The sequence below is a fragment of the Manis javanica genome, chromosome 13, assembly GCF_040802235.1.
Source record: "Manis javanica isolate MJ-LG chromosome 13, MJ_LKY, whole genome shotgun sequence".
NCBI lineage: Eukaryota > Metazoa > Chordata > Mammalia > Pholidota > Manidae > Manis > Manis javanica.
Window position 1 is genome coordinate 72630409 of NC_133168.1, and position 18312 is coordinate 72648720.

Genomic DNA, 18312 nt, shown 5'->3' on the forward strand with positions numbered 1-18312 from the left:
TAAGGCAACTTACATGCTTTTTGGAAGACCACTGCTCCACTTAAAGAAAAAATTGTACCCAGCTACATTTACCTATTCAGACAGCGTCTGGTTGGAACTTGGGGCTGCCTAAAAGATCACCTCAGCAATGAAAGGATAGGGCAGAAAGAGAATGATGCTTCAACTGTGGGGCCAATGATGGCAGCCTGCTCACCGCCTCTTACTCTGGTGGGGGTGGCGGGGAGAACAACCACAAGTGTGCTCTCTCTCTTTCCCCCTCTCTCTAAAGCCATCTTCATCTGTTTCCCAGCAATTTTTTCCTCTCCAGACTGATCTGAGCAGTACTTTGGGTCCAGGTGTTAGTTCTGCTCCGGAGGCACTCTGCAGGATGGAGAAGAGGAAGCAGTTTGCTGAGGAGAGGCTGTAGGCTTTAGGACTGACAGATGAGGAGGACTTGGCAGTTGTTTTCTGTGTGCCCAGCCCAGCAGAGTAAAAGGAGAGGCAGAGGGAGGCTCGGGGCTGCCACTTCCCTGACGGATCACCCCTTTACAAGGCTCTTCCTTATCAGAACCAAATCCCCTTCCCATAAACCCCCACACACAGGCTCTTGGTTTGGACAGTACTTGATCCAAAGCACGAGCTCAATAAATAAAAAGGAATGATACTCGCACATGATCACTCTCAAACTTACGAAGTTTGACCAGCATAATCTTCTGTTTCCTTCAGGCTAAACATTCCTATTTTCTTCAACAGCTATTCATAAAACTGTATAACATTATAAAGTTGTGAGAGTCCTCACAACTATTGTAGGTTGTGCTGCAAGTTATCAACATCCTTCTTAAAATGTGACTGTGGTAGTATCCAGAACTGAGAAAAAACTGTCTGGATGTGGCTGTCTACCCAGAGCACAGAGGACCACAGGCATTTCCTCACTTATCCCTATAGCAATAAACCATAAGCTGTGCTGGCATTTTTGGCTGTCAGGGCATATTGAAAGACAAAGGGCTTGCATCTTCCTTCTTGAAAAGCTCAAGCTCCTTTGTTATGGACACCTTCCATCTCCCTACATCCAGGATCCAGTCTCCCAAGCTGAGTGTCTAGGTGACTGAAGGGCTTGACTCAGCAGAAACTTCGTGCTTTGAAAGATGTCATGGCCAAGAGGGTGGAAAGATGTGACCAGGGATGCTGGGTGATAGGGAGGCAGGAAAGAGGTATCGAGAGAAGAGCTTCTGGAACTTCAGTATCTGGATGTCTTAGAGTAAGTGATGACCAGGGAGGGGTGTTAGGAGAGGGGAGAGAAGGGTACCTGGCTGGACTGTGATTCCCGATCCCTGTGTTCAGGCCCAGCCTTAGAGCAGTACAGTGGTGCCTGGCTGCTGTGTCAGCCCTCAACTCCTTCATAGGTGCATAGCCAAATGTTGATGAGTGTAAAATATTTATGCCACAATTTATTACCAAGGTGCCTATCAGATCCAATTTGAGCTCTGAGTTAATTGTGTGACCCAAGGCAGATGTAAGGATAGGATAACTTTCAAAGAAAGACCGCATATCTGTCAGAACTTTTGGGAGCTCTGTCAGATTGGTAAGAAGTTTTCTCAAACTTAAACCTAGAGCTAAAGGACGGCCAGAACAGAGTCCCAGTGATGACTGTCACATGAGAGACTTTCTTCTAGGAATTATCATTTAACTATTGTGGGTTGGTTTATTTCTTCAAATGTGTTACCATATTTTCTAATATTTACAAGTATTTTAAGCACAACAAAATGAGATTTATTGGACCGATGGGATTTTACAGGCCAGTGGAAAGGTCCGCATTGCCAAATCTTGTTCCTAATGGCTCCCAGTTGCCTCAGATTTTTAAATATGAAGCAATCATTTTCACTTCATAATTAGTTTTTTTTAAAAAAAGAACTAAAATGAAGGTTCACAAGAGATTTAATAGATTTCATAGATTGCTGTAAATAAATCTTCAAGTATAAATGTCTTAAGGTGACCATTTCATCCTGAAAAGCACAGAGAGAGACTAGATCCCTAAGTGGGTGGGGATGGAAAGTGACAGGGAACAGGAAGAATAGTAAAATAAGAACCAGCAAGGCACAGTGCTTGGCCCATGGCTAGTAAGCATGTAATACGCCTGAGCTATTATTTTTTATTGAGTACTTATTATGTATCAGGTGCTATATGAAGTACTTTCCATAAAGTGTTTCATTTAATTCTTTCAACAGTCCTGCGAGGTGGATAGTGTTTTTTGAATGTATGGTTACAGAAACAGCCTGAGGCATACTGTTCTCATCACTTGTTCATGTTGGTAGAAACAGAACTTCAATGAAGAAGCTTGCTCCAAAGAGCATTCATGGCACCACCGACACTGTGGGGAACCATAGAAACAGAAAACAAACTTGAGAGCCTTTACATTTTTGCTGACAGTTGGCTGTACATGTGCCCAATGGTGCTTGAATAAAAGAGTTTATATGTATGTGTCTTAAGGAAAACTACAGTATTAAGAAAGAGTGATCTTAAGATTAATATCTCTTAATTTTGCAGAAGAAAGAGCATCTGTGTTGTTCAGTTTTGATGGTATCTGTTCAGTCATATTTGTTACATCAAGGAATTTCTTCAACTGCATATTTTCATCTTTAATTCTTTTGTTAACTCTTTAAACTCTGACAGTAAGGGTCAGATTTTTCTTAATTTGATGGTCCCTGTTAATGTGTGTGTGTGTGCGTGCGTGTGTGTGTGTGTGTGTGAAAGAAAGAGCGAGAGAGAGGGAGAGAGAGAGAAAGGAAGAGAGAGTTTAAAAAATGTTAAGTATATATTTTAAAGTAATTGTGTTTAGAGGTTGTAAATTTGGGGGGTAAGGTCATGTTGTATATTTCCTTTGTTTTCTCCACAGTGTTAGCATAATATTGAGCCCTAACCTGAAGCATAATACTCATTACCTTGAATCGAGGGAGGATTGTCTTTTATGTTTAAAGTACTCTTAAGACCTAAATGCAGTTTTATTTTTCAAAGGTTTCAAAATTTATTTTAGGGGCACTTATAAAATATTGTTACCAAACAATGCTGATATTAATATGTCTATTAAATGCATTATATTTATGGGCATACATGCATGAGGCAAATATCACCATTAAAAAATTACGTTTTGTAGAATAAAAGTATAGGTAGCATTTTCCAACATTTCTGAAATTGCAAGCGTGGAATTTCAGAATTTAAGCACTCTTGCTCCAACTCTTACTTTCTTTCTGACAATCAGAAATTCACAGAAGTAGATATTCTTTAAAGTTGATCTGAAAATTTTGGCAAATTGGCAAAATAGAGAAAAGTGCTGAATTCTTACAAAAGTGGCTGCTTTACTTAACTGTATAGGGTATCTCACGCTTCAGATCAAGCAAGGATGCTGATCGTTTCTATGCTTAAAAACTACACATACGTGAATAGTCACACAATCAGGAGTGCTATTTCTTTGTACAACATGATGGAAAATGAAGGACGGAAGCACGAAGTTTCCGTTCCTAGCAGAACATCAATTTAATAGAGGGGGAAAGATGCGGTGAATTCTTTTCCAGACGCGGGGGGAGGTGGCGGCGGCGACGGCGGCGGCGCGGGGCTGCCGGAGTTAAAATGATACTATCCGGTCGGTCTTTTCTCCCTAAGACCAACTGGAAAAGAGCTACTCTATTTGAAATCACCATTAAAGACGCTTCATGGGGAGCTACATTGGCTCATAGTACAAGCACATCTGTGTTTTCTAGGGGCTTTCATTTAAGACGTAATGTGAGAACCACTGCAGGCTAAAATTAAGGCAGGCAGCACACTAACCCTTAGATTCTCGGGTAGGGAGGATTTCTCAGGTCAGTGGGGTTCAAACTGGGCCAGTTATTGCTTGTTTTCATTGTTGCCCAGGCTGTGTAGATGGGGACGTGAGACCAGGACTGCGGGATGTGCGTGTGCCCGCGTGTGTGCACCTGAGTGTGCGCGCGTGTGAATGAGCGTGTGCACGCGTGCATGTGCGAGCCGAGTGTGCGCTCGCGTGTGGGTGTGGAGTGTGCAGGGGATGGAGCGTTCGCTGGGTGGGCTTCACGAGAGGAAGCAGGTGGCCGGGTGGGCAGCAGCTTGGGCCGGGCCAGGGCTCCAGGCGTGGCGGCCCCCGGCCCGGCCCGGAGCGTGCTGGCGAACAGGCGGGCGTCAGCGGCCGGGGCGCGGGTCTCCGGGGCGTGAGGGCGCGAGGCCGGCCGGGGAGGCGCCTGCTAGCCGCGCCGGGTCACGTGGCGCGGTCACGTGGCGCGGAGCCGGGCCCGGCGGCGGCCGCAGCTGAGGGAGGCGGAGACTCGGCGGAGACGCGGGGGGAGGTGGCGGCGGCGACGGCGGCGGCGCGGGGCTGCCGGAGGCGGAGGCGGAGCGGCGCGGAGGAGCGCGGGCCGCCGCTACGGCGCCCGGAGGTGAGCAGCGCCGGGAGCTGTCGTCGCCGCCCCGCGCGGGGAGGCGAAGGGCCGAGCGCCGCCCGGAGCGCCCTCCCGGCCCGGCCGGACGCCGGTCTCCTCGAGGCGGCGCACGGGCCCCCGGCCCCGGCCAGGCCCCTCTGCTGGGTGCGGGCGGGCGGCTCGGGCGGGCGCTCCCGAGGGCGCGGCGGGGAGCGGGCGGCGGACGGCTGCGAGCGGCGCTTGCTGCTGCTCGCCGTTTTAGCCCTTTGTTTCACGTATAAGAAAATGAGGCGAAAGAGGAGCTTGCTGTGTGTGTGCGTGCGTGCGTGCGTGTGTGTGTGTGTAAATCAGGAGGCGTTTGGCTTGGAGCCATTTTTTTTTCTTAATTGTGGAGACAGAAAATCCCTTAAAACGGTTTCCCCAGGGAGCCGGGGCCGCGCCCCTCCTCTTCCTCCCCTGCGTCTGGATGGAGTGGGTTCCCCTCCCCGCGGCTACCCACCTTCTCGTCTCGGTCTGGATCCCCCTTCCCCTTCCTGCCCGCCCACCGCCGTGGAGCCCCCGAGCGAGCGGGTGTCTGCAAAGCGACCCGGTCACCTGTCGTGGCAGCTGCATGGAAATGCTGGCGCTTCTGCTGTCTGGTCTGTGCCGTTTCCTCTGGCAAATCACAAAGATTCCGCTTAGGACACCAACCCTTCGTCTTTTCCCTGGGTTTAAAAACAGAGTACATGATGCAGGTGCTAAAGTTTGACACCGCTTAAGTAGCGAGAGGTGTCTACTTTTTCCTGTCACACCACTTCAAGGTTGACAATGTGAGGGCCATCTCGCTTTGTGGAAGGAAATGAGGGTGACACAGCCCTACCGGGGCTCGATGTGACTTACTTGCTAGATTGCTGTGGCGATCAGAAAGTCTTCTAAGCTTCTCTCCTTGGGCTCAGGCACTCCCTTTTGCAGGAGGCTGTTGCCTGGATTTCTCTGGGGGCTCTTCATATTTTGCAGCTCAGCGGCATCTTAGGGATACCCACTAGGCAGGTTTTAGAAAAAAGCACAGGTTAAGTAATTTATTTCTAAGCTTTTGAAGAATTTAAAAATCCGAATGGGAGTGGGGGTCCCTTTCTTAGTGCTCTGTCTCAGGTTTACATTTCTTGGTAGGTTCTTGCAGGCAAGGCCACTGGGAATGGTGCTGTGCGCCGGGAGAGTGCTCATCAGGTCCCGCAGCGCAGATTGCTGGGGTTTGAGGCTGTGATGGATGTGAAGTGACAGGGCACCTTGCACACAGCCACGCTGCAGTCCAGGGAGCAAGAGCGGGCTGGCGGGGCAGTTTGGAAGCTGATCTCAGCATTGTGCCATGATAGCCACAGTCAGACTGGGAGGGTCTCAGGCCTCTGCCTGATTTCTTGATAGTTTCCTGTCTTGGAAATGAGTATATGAATAAATTGTGAATAGCCAAATCTAGTGTTTTAGTCCTCAGTTTAAAGAATAGCACTTAATTTGTGTGAAAGAGGATGTGAATTTCCTTTAAGAATTTTAAGTGCTCTAATTTGATAAGGGCTGTCAAAGTAGCTTTGTTTTCAACTGATGGGGGAGGTGACCGTTGGCCTCTGGAGTTGAAAGTGTGTGGTCCTGAATTAGGGAGTCATACAGTACAGGGAACAGTTTTAACCCAGTGAAGCTTTCAGATGGGAGAAGAGTAGTAAGCCAGGATTGCTTCCTGTGCTTAAGAAAGAATAACATAACGTATTTACTACTGTACATCTTAAAACAATGACTTCTTCATATAGAATATAGGTGTATCATACTGAACTTCTAGTTTTCAAATAGCCCTATAAGAGTGGCTGTTTGGTTATTCACACTTTTTTCCCCACTAACACTCAAATAGAAAAAAATTTTTTTTAACCCATTAAAGGATATACGGTACATGACACCTGCTTTATATCAAACTATCCAACACTGATGCTAAGATCCAGGAATGAAAGAGTGGTAAAGAGCCGGGAGCCTTCCTTCAGGCTGAGTTTCAGCACTGTCACTAGGTAGGGTATGAGATTTCCTTGGTTTTGCTGTGACTCACTGAGTACCTGAGTTCTAGAAGGCTTATGGAGTGCCATGAGCATGGCTAAGCTAGGACATTGTGCTTCATCTGCTTCTACTGCACTTACAGTGTTAATTACAGTCTCATGCCTGTTCTCTTCTGGGGCAGAGGAAGACTGATGATAGATCGTGGGGCCCAACTATATATGTGATCCATAAAATGCATTAAAACTTTGAGTAAAACTTCTGTTATGGAACAATTTGATTTAGTTACTGCATTGGTCCCTCTTCAGGATTCTGCTAAGTATGTTCAGTGTTACCTTCCTGAAATTGTATGTTTGCCCTTAGTGAGACTGTTGAGACTACAGGGAATATATAATTAAAATGCCAAATTTCTTTTAATTTGGCTAGGATAATGTTCCTTTAGTTGCTGAATTTTAATATGCTAAACATACTAAATTTTTTTGTGGGACAAAATACACATAACATAAAATTTACCATTTTTAAATGTACAGTTCAGTGGCATGTGTGCCACCATCACCACCATCCCTCACCAGATCTTTTCATCTTTCTGCCGTGAAGCTTTGTAGCCATTACATGCTAACCCCCCATTTCTTCCTCCCTCAGCTGGTGGTCACTCTTCTCTTTTCTGCTTTCATGAGTTTTAGGTCTTGTATTTTTTAAATAAATTTTGCTTATAAATATTCTAAATTTTAACCTCATGATGATCAGGAGCTCTCACTAGAGATTATAAATCCCTCTATTAAAAAAAGGAAAACAAATTAGTTATTACTTAATATACAGTACCTTTTTTTAATTAAGGTATCACTGATATACAATCTTATAAAGCTTTCACATGAGTTACATTGTGGTTTCAACATTCACCCATATTATCAAGTCCCTCCGCCCCACCCCATCGCAGTCACTGTCCATCAGTGTAGTGAGATGCTATACAGTCATTACTTGCCTTCTCCAATTGCACAGTACCTTTTAAAAATACAGGACCCATGGGGGATAAAACTAGTATGTTCATTACGTCCTTTCTAGGCCCTGTCCGTGTGGATAGTAACAGATGGTACGTCTTCCTGACACTGGCAGCCAATGCAGGTGATGTTTTTGTTTTCCTGGTTGATGTTACAGTGGTGTTATGTTTTGCTCTATGGAAGAATGTATGTAGGGCTCACCCTGAGATGTAGATCACATAGGAAGGGGCAGGGAAAATGTCTGTTTCCCTTTATTTACATCTTTGCAAAGCCAGGAGTTAGTTTGCTAGCACCCTCCAGTGATGATGGATGAGGGTCTTTTCTTCCCTTTTCTTTTTCCTTCCTTCCTTCCTTTCCTTCCTCACTCCTTCTCTCATTCCCTCCCTCCCTCCTTCTCTCCTTCCCTCCTTCCTTCCTCCCTTCCTCCCTTTCTCTCTCTCCCCACTTCTCTCTCTCCCCCCCTTCTCTTTCTCCCACCCCTTTTCTCTCTTTCTCTCTCTCTCTCCCTTTCCCTTTTTTCTTTCAGATCTTTGTGAACTCTATTTTAGCGTATATGGTGTTTTTCAGTCCATTTCAGCTGTTGTCCTTTTGACACTCAAATTGCCTTATCTTTGGGCAGATGGGCTTATTCAAATTGGCCCCAGTCCTCATGGCATGCCTCTCCTGATGTGTGGTAGCATCCTTGCTTTCTGGTATGATGACATATTCCAGGCTCATCCTGTGCATCTGGAATCAGAACAGACCATTTTTAAAAGAAGAAGAAAGGAGTTTCCAGTAAACATACTAAAATACTTAATTTTACTAATAATTAACAAATGAAATTAAAAACAAAAATTAAATAATTTGTTATGGTGTGAATCTGTCTCCTTAATGTTCCTGTGTTGAGGCCCTGACCCCCACTGTGGTGGTATTTGTAGATGGGGCCTGTGGGAGATGATTAGGGTTACGTGAGGTCATGGGGATGGAGCCTTCATGATAGGATTAGTGCCCTTATAATAAGAGACACCAGAGGGCTTGGTGACCCCCCCACATGAGGCATGCACAAAGAGGTCATGTGAGCACACAGCCAGATGGCAGCTACCTACAAGCCAAAGGGGGAAACCACAGAATGAAACCTGCCTTGCTGGCGTCTTAAGTCTGTGACTTCTCAGCCTCCAGGATTATGTGAAATAAACTTCTGTTGTTTAAGCCACCCAGTCTATAATAACTTTTTGTGATAGCTTGAACCAACTAGAGCCAACTAAGACAACATTTTTCAATTATTTATTGACAGTGTAATTTAGACTCAATTTAGATCTTACTGGATATAAAATCATTTGGTAAAGCTTAACATAAAGTATTATATTACGATTACATCTTCTGTCTTGGTAGTCTTAATATCTGGGCATCTTCCAGTTTGGAATAGGAATAAAGATGATAGTAACTCCCAGTGCTGGTGAAGATGAAGGGAAATGTGTACTCAGTCTCAGTAGAGGTATAAGCTGATGCACTCATTTTAGATAGCTGCTGTTATGTATCAAAATGTAAAATTTGCATAACCTTTAATCTAGCAAGTCCATATTTAGAAATTTTTCCTAAGGAAATATTAGGAAAAGCTAGAAAAGAGGTATATATATAAAATAAAGAACTATTTATTATGAATAGTAATGTAGTAGATAACCTTAACTGAGGAATTAGTTAAATAGATTGTGGTACCTTCATTGCATGCAGGCATTGGAAATAATGATATGGATCTATCTTTGGAGACCAAGAACTAGGCCTGTGAGGATCTAGACTTTGGGAACCATCAAGTGGACAGCCTGTTGTGGTTGCCATGGGAACCATCAAATGGACAGTCTGTTTTGGTCGCCGTGGTTTCAAAGACTCCTCCAACTGGTTTCATTCTCCTGTCCTAAGATTCAGTTTTCCTGGATAGAGATTCTGATTGGCTTAGTTTGGATGGTTTGCCCACTCTTTGGCATGTGTGTGTGTATGTCAGTGTGTAGGATTGCTCCCAACTGACCTCCCACGAAGACCACGTGGAGTGGTGGAGGAGTCAGAAGGACACTTGGGTGCTTTTTAACTAAGGAGGAAGACATTGCAGAAGACGAGGAAATAAATGCCCACCACCAATGTAGTTTAAATTCAATATTTTTTTTTGCTCAAAAACATTGAATTGATTACCACATCTCTATAAATGACTGCAAACTCTGGTACACTTGGGCTTCCTTTTCCCTTTAACATCCCTTTTTGTCATGTTAGGCTCATCCCAACCAGTCAACTCTTTTTGGTTTCTTGCTGTCATAGACAATGATGGGTCAAAATTTAAATTTGGAGTTAGTTATGGATTTGAAAAACTGCTATTTTTCTCTTTAAATTTGATTAATTTAAAATCAAATATATTTCTCTGAAGTCAGTGAGTATGGATTGAAATCTTTGTACTTGAGTGCTGTCAGTGATACCCACTCTTGAGTGAAACAGTATTTTAAGAATAGAACAGAAAAGTAGTGATTATGGACAGCCTCTAATAATAATAGCGTAGTAGGTTGTGCATAGAAAATTATTCTGTTATGTGTGCAGTGGTGCTGTGCAGGTAATACAGACTTATTTGAACATGTCTCTCACTGGTATTATTTTTAATCACAAGCATGATTAGAGTCAAATGATGTGAAAGAACATTGAAAAAGATAACATACTAAAATTTAAGATAATAATTTCCCATTTTTTAAAACTCGGCGACTCAATTTAAACTTAAATGAATGTGAAAGGATTTGGAGATGTGTCATATAAGGTGTTTCTTGTTGCAATTACTTCTGCCATTAATTCTTCTGATAGTCTTAACACTTGAACATCTTCTCCCAGTTTGGAATGGGCACAGTAGAGCTACTGGGTTAACATTTTTGATGTATCAGATTTTTCATGTCTGGTTAAAGTTGAGAAGTTGGCCTTTTTAATGAATAAAGTTTGTGACAGAAGTTCCATACTTTATTTTTAAGTCTCAGCTATTGATCCTGCTAGTTACTGGTTGGAATGGTAGGTTCCAAAGGTTCTTTTGTATCTGCTTTCAAAAACAGTTGCTCAGTGTCTTCAGATGCCACTTAAATGTTATAATGGATATCACTGGCTTCAGAAATTTTTCATCCTACTGAATGTTTCTTTTACCAGTTTCTTGCAAAGGAAAAAAGGAAGATTAGTTTAGATTTCTGAGGCAATTACCTCTGATTTGTGTGTGTGGATGATTTTCTCTCTTGGAAGGGAAATCAAGAATCTTTTGTAGGAAACTCTTTCAGTACCAAGTTTTTATCCCCCATTGTATTTTTCCTTCATGTTTGACTATTAAGAGTATATGTTGCCTCTCTGGGGAACAGAGGGCATTGTTATTCATTGCTATGACAAAAATGCTAGTGTCTGTGGTCCTCAGTGAGTGATAGGTTGAGCTGTTAGTACTGGGACGGCTTTAATATTCCTGAAAAGTTGGTAAGTAGTATTGTTACCATTTGCTGAGAATATACAGGTTTATCTTTGCACATAATCAGTTTCCTAAGCTTCAGACAACCTTCTTAGCCACAAAACCAAATGGACAAATTCAACTCCAATGGCTAGAATATAAAAACATAAATTATAAGAAGTTACGTTTATGCTGTGTTTGAAAACTCTGGTTGACCAAAGCTGACATTTTAGGCTGCCAGAGTTACTGTTGAGAATTGTTAAATAATCAGAAGGATGAATATATATTAATATTTGTTAGATTAGAGGAAAATGCCTTCAAAAAGTCATACCTGGGTTTACCTTATCTGGAAAAGGAGTTTAAGGAAGTTGAATCTTGGGGACAACCAGGTGGATAAATGTGGTTAAAACTCAAGTCACATTTTCTTTACAAGTAGTTTGAATCCTTTTCATTTTTGTTCTTGTCATCTTTTCCCATGAAATGAGAAACCCAGTCTTATCTCCCTGTGTAGGAAGTTATCTTTTTGAATTAATTTTCTTATATCTAAATAATAAAATAAATTCTGTAATATTTGAAATGCTTGGATAAAAACACAACTTTCAGCAAAAGACAGAAAACTCAGTTTGCTTATTGCATTAGTAATAATTTTTAATGCTGGGACAGATGTGAGAAGGAAAGTGGCACACATATTGTTTTCTCTCCTTAGCCAGCGTTGATTCTAAGGGACTTGATAAATTAAGTAGTGTGGGTTGGGGTGCTGCCCAGAATCTATCCACGATAGCTTCCTAGAGCACCAATTTCCAGCCTTTTTGGATTTATGGCATCCTGTTTGTGTTTGATTTTGCATCTCCCTCCTCCTCACTATTCTAGTGGCTATGACAGCCGGGACTGTTATCAGTGGAAAGCAAAGTGCTGGTATGTGACATCCACAAATTATCACCATAATTCGATTTTGTTGAATTACATCAGCCTTTAATTTTTAACCAATCATTACCAAACCTTTTCTGGACAGTTAACAAGCTGCACAATTACATTGCTATATGAAATAGATTTATCTAAGTTTTTTATCAATTTAATGTTGGTTTGGAAAATTTTGTGATACCGTGTAGTGAATAGGATTTGTAAATTATGTGTACTTAAGTACAGGAAATGGGATATAGAAATATTATGTACCATTGAAGGTCCCTCCTGGGCTACAAATGCTTTTCTTTACAGGGTATATATAGGAACAATAATGTTCATAAGGTGCTTTGAAATCAGCTTTCTGTGAATTTAATACTTTCATTGTAAACACATAGTGGTCTCAAGGTTGACCATATAGTTCAGAAATGGGGAGAGTATTGTTTTTAATTCTGAGAGCCTTGGTATATGAATTTATCTTCCCTTTCTTAGCATTCTGTGTTCTGCAAAGAACTGTGGACTCCTTGGCTGACAAATCTCATGGAAATGGAATCTCCTTGGCTGTCCTTCATCTACATTCAAGTGGTAAAGTTCTCTCACATGACACAAAAAGATGGCATGTGCTTGGCTTTGGGGAGTTGATCCATTTCTCTGGTGTATACAGGACAGCCAGAACTTTTTGTGGGAGAGAGGGTAAGCAGTGCCACATGAAAGATACCAATAATCTCTGGAGGTCAGTTTAAGCCAATTACTTTAACTGTTTAATTTTAGTCAGTTATTATCAAACCTTCTAGGAGATTGTTAATAACTAGCAAAACTGGTTGGAGTCGAACCTCCTTTGGTGCTAATGAGCAGTGAAGTGGACCCAAGGTGAGATACCCGAAGAAGGAGGTATGCTGGGGATGTGGATGCATTTACAAATCAGATCATCAATGAACTTCGAGAAGTTAATATTCAGTTTAATTCCTTATATTCATTTTGCATCTACCTGGCCTTACCTACCATTACCACATACTGTTATTTTGAGAAGTGAACTATCTTATAGCATAGGGAACTCCAGATAAGTAGGGCATAGAAGTCTGCCTAAGGCTTTTTGGAAGACAGTTAATCAACTGGGATACAGACTTTTAGCAACCTAATTTTTATAGTCTAGGAGTTGTAGTCGTGGTCAACTCTATTCTGTGTGAAAAATATTTTGTTTGTTGGCCTCTGTATTATTTTTTATGTGGAACTTCAGTGTCATATGAGATTCACAATTTTCTGCTCCTCAATTTTAAATACGATAATATGACTAATGTTAATTCTTAATATGATTTCAACTCTGACTTAATGTAAACTATATGTATCTGGGGACATCTTGAAAGAAGAAGGTAATTCCATCTTATCTGTGGTTTTAGTTGCCTGCAGTCAACCACAGTCTGGAAGCAGATGATCTAGGGTCAGAAGGTCAGTGGTAGCCTAACACTAGGTCACAGTGCCTACATCATTCACCTCACTTCATCTTGTCATGGAGTCACTGTCATCTGACATGATCACAGGGAGAAAAAACAGTGAGTTCAGCACACTAAGATATTTTGCAAGAGAGAGCACATTCACATAACTTTTATTACAATATATTGTTAAAATTGTAAACCTCTTACTGTTCCCAGTTTGTAAGTTAAACTTTATCATAAGGATGTGTGTGTAGGAAAAACCTTAGCATATACAGGGTTTGCTGCTATGTGATTTCAGGCATCTACTGGGGGTCTTGAAATGTATCACCCATGGATAAAGAGGGATTACTGTGTATTCTTTCTCCAAATTCTCTGTCCTCTTCTAAATTTAAAAACACAGAAATAACAACCACAAAATTACTAAGACAGGTTGGTTCTAATATAAACTGCTGAGTTAGATGGAGCTATTTTATTTAAAAAGATGCTTTTTCTTTGAATATGTCTCTAGAAATACAAATATATGGGGCTCCTGGTGGGAGGTGACCACCCACCTGTGGCAAATGCTTTTCTGCTTTCTTTTTTCTGTTCACCTGATTGGCTGGTACAGAAATTTGAGTCTAGTTTTGACATTTGAATCTAGTGTTTGCACACCTTAGTCTTCCCAGGATTCCTACTTCCGGTTATGGTTTGACCTATTTTCAAATAGCTAAGCTTAACATACTCAGCTCATAAAGAGGAGAAGGTTTGGGTTCTAGAAGGAGACTGGTTAGGAGTAGTCAGACAAATCAAACAGAAATTAGCTGCTTCTGGGGACAACTGCACTGAAGCTCTGCTCTCTAGCAGAACCCCCAGGGTAGGGGAACTGGAGGCAGAGGATGGAATGGGAAAAAACATGTGGTTTAGGGAGACTCTGATTTAGAGTTTGGATAGGTCACAGATTCAACATGTGTGAAAGCAGTTGTAGCAGATAGATAGAGCTCCTAGGCAGGTAGCCTTTTATTTTATTTAAATAAAAAGTTTTCTATGTTATGGATAACAATCTCTTTTCTTGTGTTAATGTTACAAATATTTTCCCAGTTTGCTGGTTTTCTTCAACTCTAGCTCTGTTCAGGACATATTTTGATGTAAGAAAGTTTTAATTTTCAATGTAGTCAAGTCTATCAATCTTTTCTCCATAGTCTGTATTTTGATGATTTGCTTATGCAGCAGCTAGAAAATTCATTCATTCATTCATTCATTCATTCATACCTTGAGGGAGAGCTACAGGGTATAATGGTAGAATCTGGTCTAGTCAGAGATGGCTTCCCTGAGGACATGCAGAGGCCTTGGTGAGAGGTCCTTTTTCATATGGAGTCTTGGGTTCCACGTTTAAGGATTTTGGTCTTTATTGCAGGAGCAGGGCCACTGAAGAGTTTAAATATGGAGTATGGCAGGAGGATAGTGAGCTATATAGTTAAGCTGCCACTGCTAAAGAAAACCTTGGCTTAACATTCTAAGAGTCAGGTTTGATTTGAGCAGACAGGCAGGCAGTTCATGGTTAAGGCGCTACTGATCAGCAGGTACATCCAGAAAGCACAGGAGAACATTTCTGCTTGGAATTTGATGAAATAAACAATTAGATTTTTTTCTTCCTCTTTGCCAGTATATGTATGTGCGTGTGTATCCAAGTGTACACATACACACACACAGAGGCAGCTTTCATGTTTTCTAATTTAGGCATAATTTGTGAGCAGTCTGTCATTCTTAGTGTTTGATCATGTAAGTTAAAAAGTTGCAGCCAAGAAGTCCTTGTTGGAGTTATAAAACAGGATAGATGGTTTCACTGTAAATAAAATTTTAAGGATGTATTAATGTGGCTGAAATTGAAATTGAGGTTTTAACATCTCACAAAGGTTTTTCTCTAGGTTTAATGCAGTAAGATCTGCTCTAATTCTTGTACATATGGATATATTAGCAAAACTGGATTGTATCCCAGTGTAATCAGGCGGGGAACCTGCCTGAACAGTAGAGAGGAACTGCAATGAAGGCTGCAGTATTCCTGTAATTTTATTAGGATGCAATGGGGTCCCTCCCTAGGCTTATTAATTAGTGGAGTTGTAACGCTCCTTCCCCTCATGCTTTTAAGGATGCTGATCAGTGGGCATCCAGGCAGGATTTCTGTTGTGTTTGAGATCCTTCTGTGTACAGGTGGGAGGGATTGGTGTTCCAGGCGGTGGCAGGTGAGCCTCCCGCCAAGTTGGCATAATGGGAACAGGACTCTTCTGGGTTGCCATCTGTTCATGGCTGGTAGGAAACCAGCAGTGACTTCTGAGAGGTTTATGTTGAAATACTTAGGAATTGGTAATGTTAAGACTGTGCTGATCAGGTATTAGGAGGGGGGAAATAGACTGTGTGGAGTGAGTTTTCATTATTACTAATTTCAGAAGTGCTTGGATTCAGCACTCCCCACCCCACCCAGCCAAAAACCGTGGCTCTTTTCTGCCCACCCAAACTGACTGTTTAAGACAGCCCCAGTTCTGCACCGAGCTGCCTGCCTGTGGCAAGGGAACACGTTGTTTTCCTGACTGTTACATGTAACACCAAGCATAGTGTTTGCTACTGGGATTCAGTCTGTCTCTGTAATTCTAATGTGTCATGTATTTTGTTGTTTTTTTTCAATTGTAGTAAGATGTACTTAACAAAACTGACCATTTTAACCATGTTTAAAATGTATAGTTTAGTGATGTTAACTACATTCATATTACCATGCAACCGTCATGATATTTTAACCGAGTACTAGTGATGCCTCTTCTCCCTGTGCCAAATATGTATAAAAACTCATCTACAAGCTCTGTCTAATGTGAAGTCCCTTTGGTTTTTAAGCTGGAATTTGCTTCCTTCCCATATGGGAGCTGGCTAGGTGAAATGGAGGTGCTGTGCCTGCATTTCTCTGGGTTTGGTTTGCTGCTCTGTCTCTCTGGATTTATACTCTCAAGCAGGGGTGTGGAATAGAGGACAGCTTACCCCCCTTAAACTAGCGTCCTTGGTGTGTTAACTAGAGGAGGTGGCCTGTGGCGCTGGCGAGGATGTGTGTGGTTGGGGTTATTGTCTGCCACCCTGCCACAGAAGCAGGATCTTCAGGGCCACCTGCCTCCTCCTGGCTTGCAGACCCAGCGGGTTTGGCCCGGCACCTGGACATTTCTGTCTTGCCTCTTTCAAATCAGTCGATGGAAAGGACTGTAGAGCCCCCTATTGAGGGATTCTTGATTACAAGTGAAAGAGACTAAAGTGAACTAACTTACACAAAAAAGGCAGTTTATTGGAGTATTCTAGGCTGTCGCTGGAATCTTGTCACGGGTACAGCTGGGTCTCAGGCTGGTACCCAGAGACTGGACGGGCTTGAGAAGCTCTTCTTTCTTTCTCCCCATCTCTTAGCTTTCCTCAGTGCTTCTGAATTATCTTTTCTGTTACAGCAACTTTGACTCCATGCTCCATCTGGCTGCTGACACCCATGTTTCCCATATTATGACCCAGGTGTCTAGAAAGAGATTATTTTCTCTGTATTCCAGAATCTCCTAGGGAGAACTGATGTGTAGTCCTAGGATATGGTGACTCCCATGATAAACCATGGGAGGATGGGAGTTTAAGAAGCCACTGAGTTTCAGCAGAAAGGGCATCCCTGCTATAGTTTATAAAAACTGTGAGGGGCACCCCATAATTATTAACAATTATGAAAGGACCTAGACTCTGAAAGCATCTCAGCTTTGCATTAAAAATTAAAGCAAAACAAAACATACCCCAAAACTAAGCCAAAGCAAAATGCTACCACCACCACTGCCAACACAAAAATCCAGTATGTTGATGTGAACCTGCTAAACAAATTCTGGAATCACTTTTTCTAAAATGTCTTTTTTAGTAAAATAAATTGTAGCCTGTTTTCATATCATCATTGTTTGAACTCAGAGAAATTTTGGACAAAGTTTAATTAAGCAAGGTGGAGAAACGAGAGAGACATTCCTGAAAATTTGAGAATAAATAAAATAATTTTAAATTAAATTTTATTTTAAGTGCGCAGGGAGAGCTTGCTATCAGAAGGAATCCTTTTGTAAATCTTTTTCTGATATCCACTAATTTAACTTTGTAAATTTGAATCTTCCTCCATCGTGTTCACTTAAATCAAGGTGTACCAGTGGGTTGTCCTTTCTTGCTGTCACTGTCTCATCAGGGTCACCAGTTCACTGGCAGATTACAGACCCCATTGATTTCTGAGGTCATGAAAAATAGCTGTTCCTCTTTCAGTTGTTTGGTTACACACACAGGTCCCTTATGAATTTGGCAACCCTCTCTGAATTGGAATTAAGTTGGGATTGAATAAACTGTGAATTGTGAACCTGTTGCAATAATTGAAGATTTGAAAGTATCACTTAGTGGTTACAAGGTAAAGAAAGAGTGGTCTGATAATTCTGGGAATTAGAGCCACTTATAGTTTATAATTTTATAATTATAAATAGAGAATTTATAAATGTGTTGGTTTGTTGTCTTTTCAAATGTGCAGGATCTACTTCATTTGCACAAGTTGTAGAGGGGGATTATTACCCATTTGAGTTATTAGTGTATCTAAAAGTAAATCTCAAACAGTTGTGCCTCCTCTGAACATGTGGATTGTGTGGAGGTGTGACCTGTTACTGAGATAGAGGAGACAGGCATGATTAGTCTCTGAACAAACACTGCTGCAGTGGACGGCTGCTCTAATGTGGTCTAACTCTACTAGATTTCCTACTTTCAAAAGGGTGGGAAACATTACTGCTTTAAAGAATTTAAAAGCCAGTGTCTTCTAATACAATGCTGAAAGAGCCTTCCTACTGAATGAAACTTGGGAGTGCTGCATGTAGGTCACGGAAATCCCTTTATCCCATGTGACCTTTCTGTCTTCTGCAGGCCTCTTTCTACATACCCTAGGGGATGCCCTGAAATAACAGGTCTTCAGTCGAATGTCTTGAACCCACCTCTCACCAAAAATGCAGAGCAGGGGAGCCCTGAGGAATGGTGAGACTCGGCCTTCAAAATGGCAAGTTAGACGTAATAATGTAAAAGCAGAAAATTATATATGAGGTGGCTAATTTCATGTGATGCCTTGTGACAACACAAAAAATACTCATATT

General features: G+C 41.9%; 1 protein-coding gene across 4 annotated transcripts in view; it reads left to right on the forward strand.

The window, feature by feature from the left end:
• Window positions 1-4304: 4304 nt before the first annotated feature.
• TULP4 (TUB like protein 4) overlaps window positions 4305-18312 on the forward strand; it is a 230710-nt gene continuing 216702 nt past the window's right edge. Inside the window, exons 1-2 of one of the 4 annotated variants that reach the window (XM_037023567.2) lie at window positions 4332-4421; window positions 12231-12323. The gene's annotated coding sequence lies outside the window, so the exon portion shown is untranslated. Of the gene's footprint in view, window positions 4422-7475; window positions 7536-12230; window positions 12324-18312 lie in introns of those variants that run through there. The other 3 variants (XM_073219820.1, XM_073219819.1, XM_037023564.2) reach the window with 3 other exon arrangements.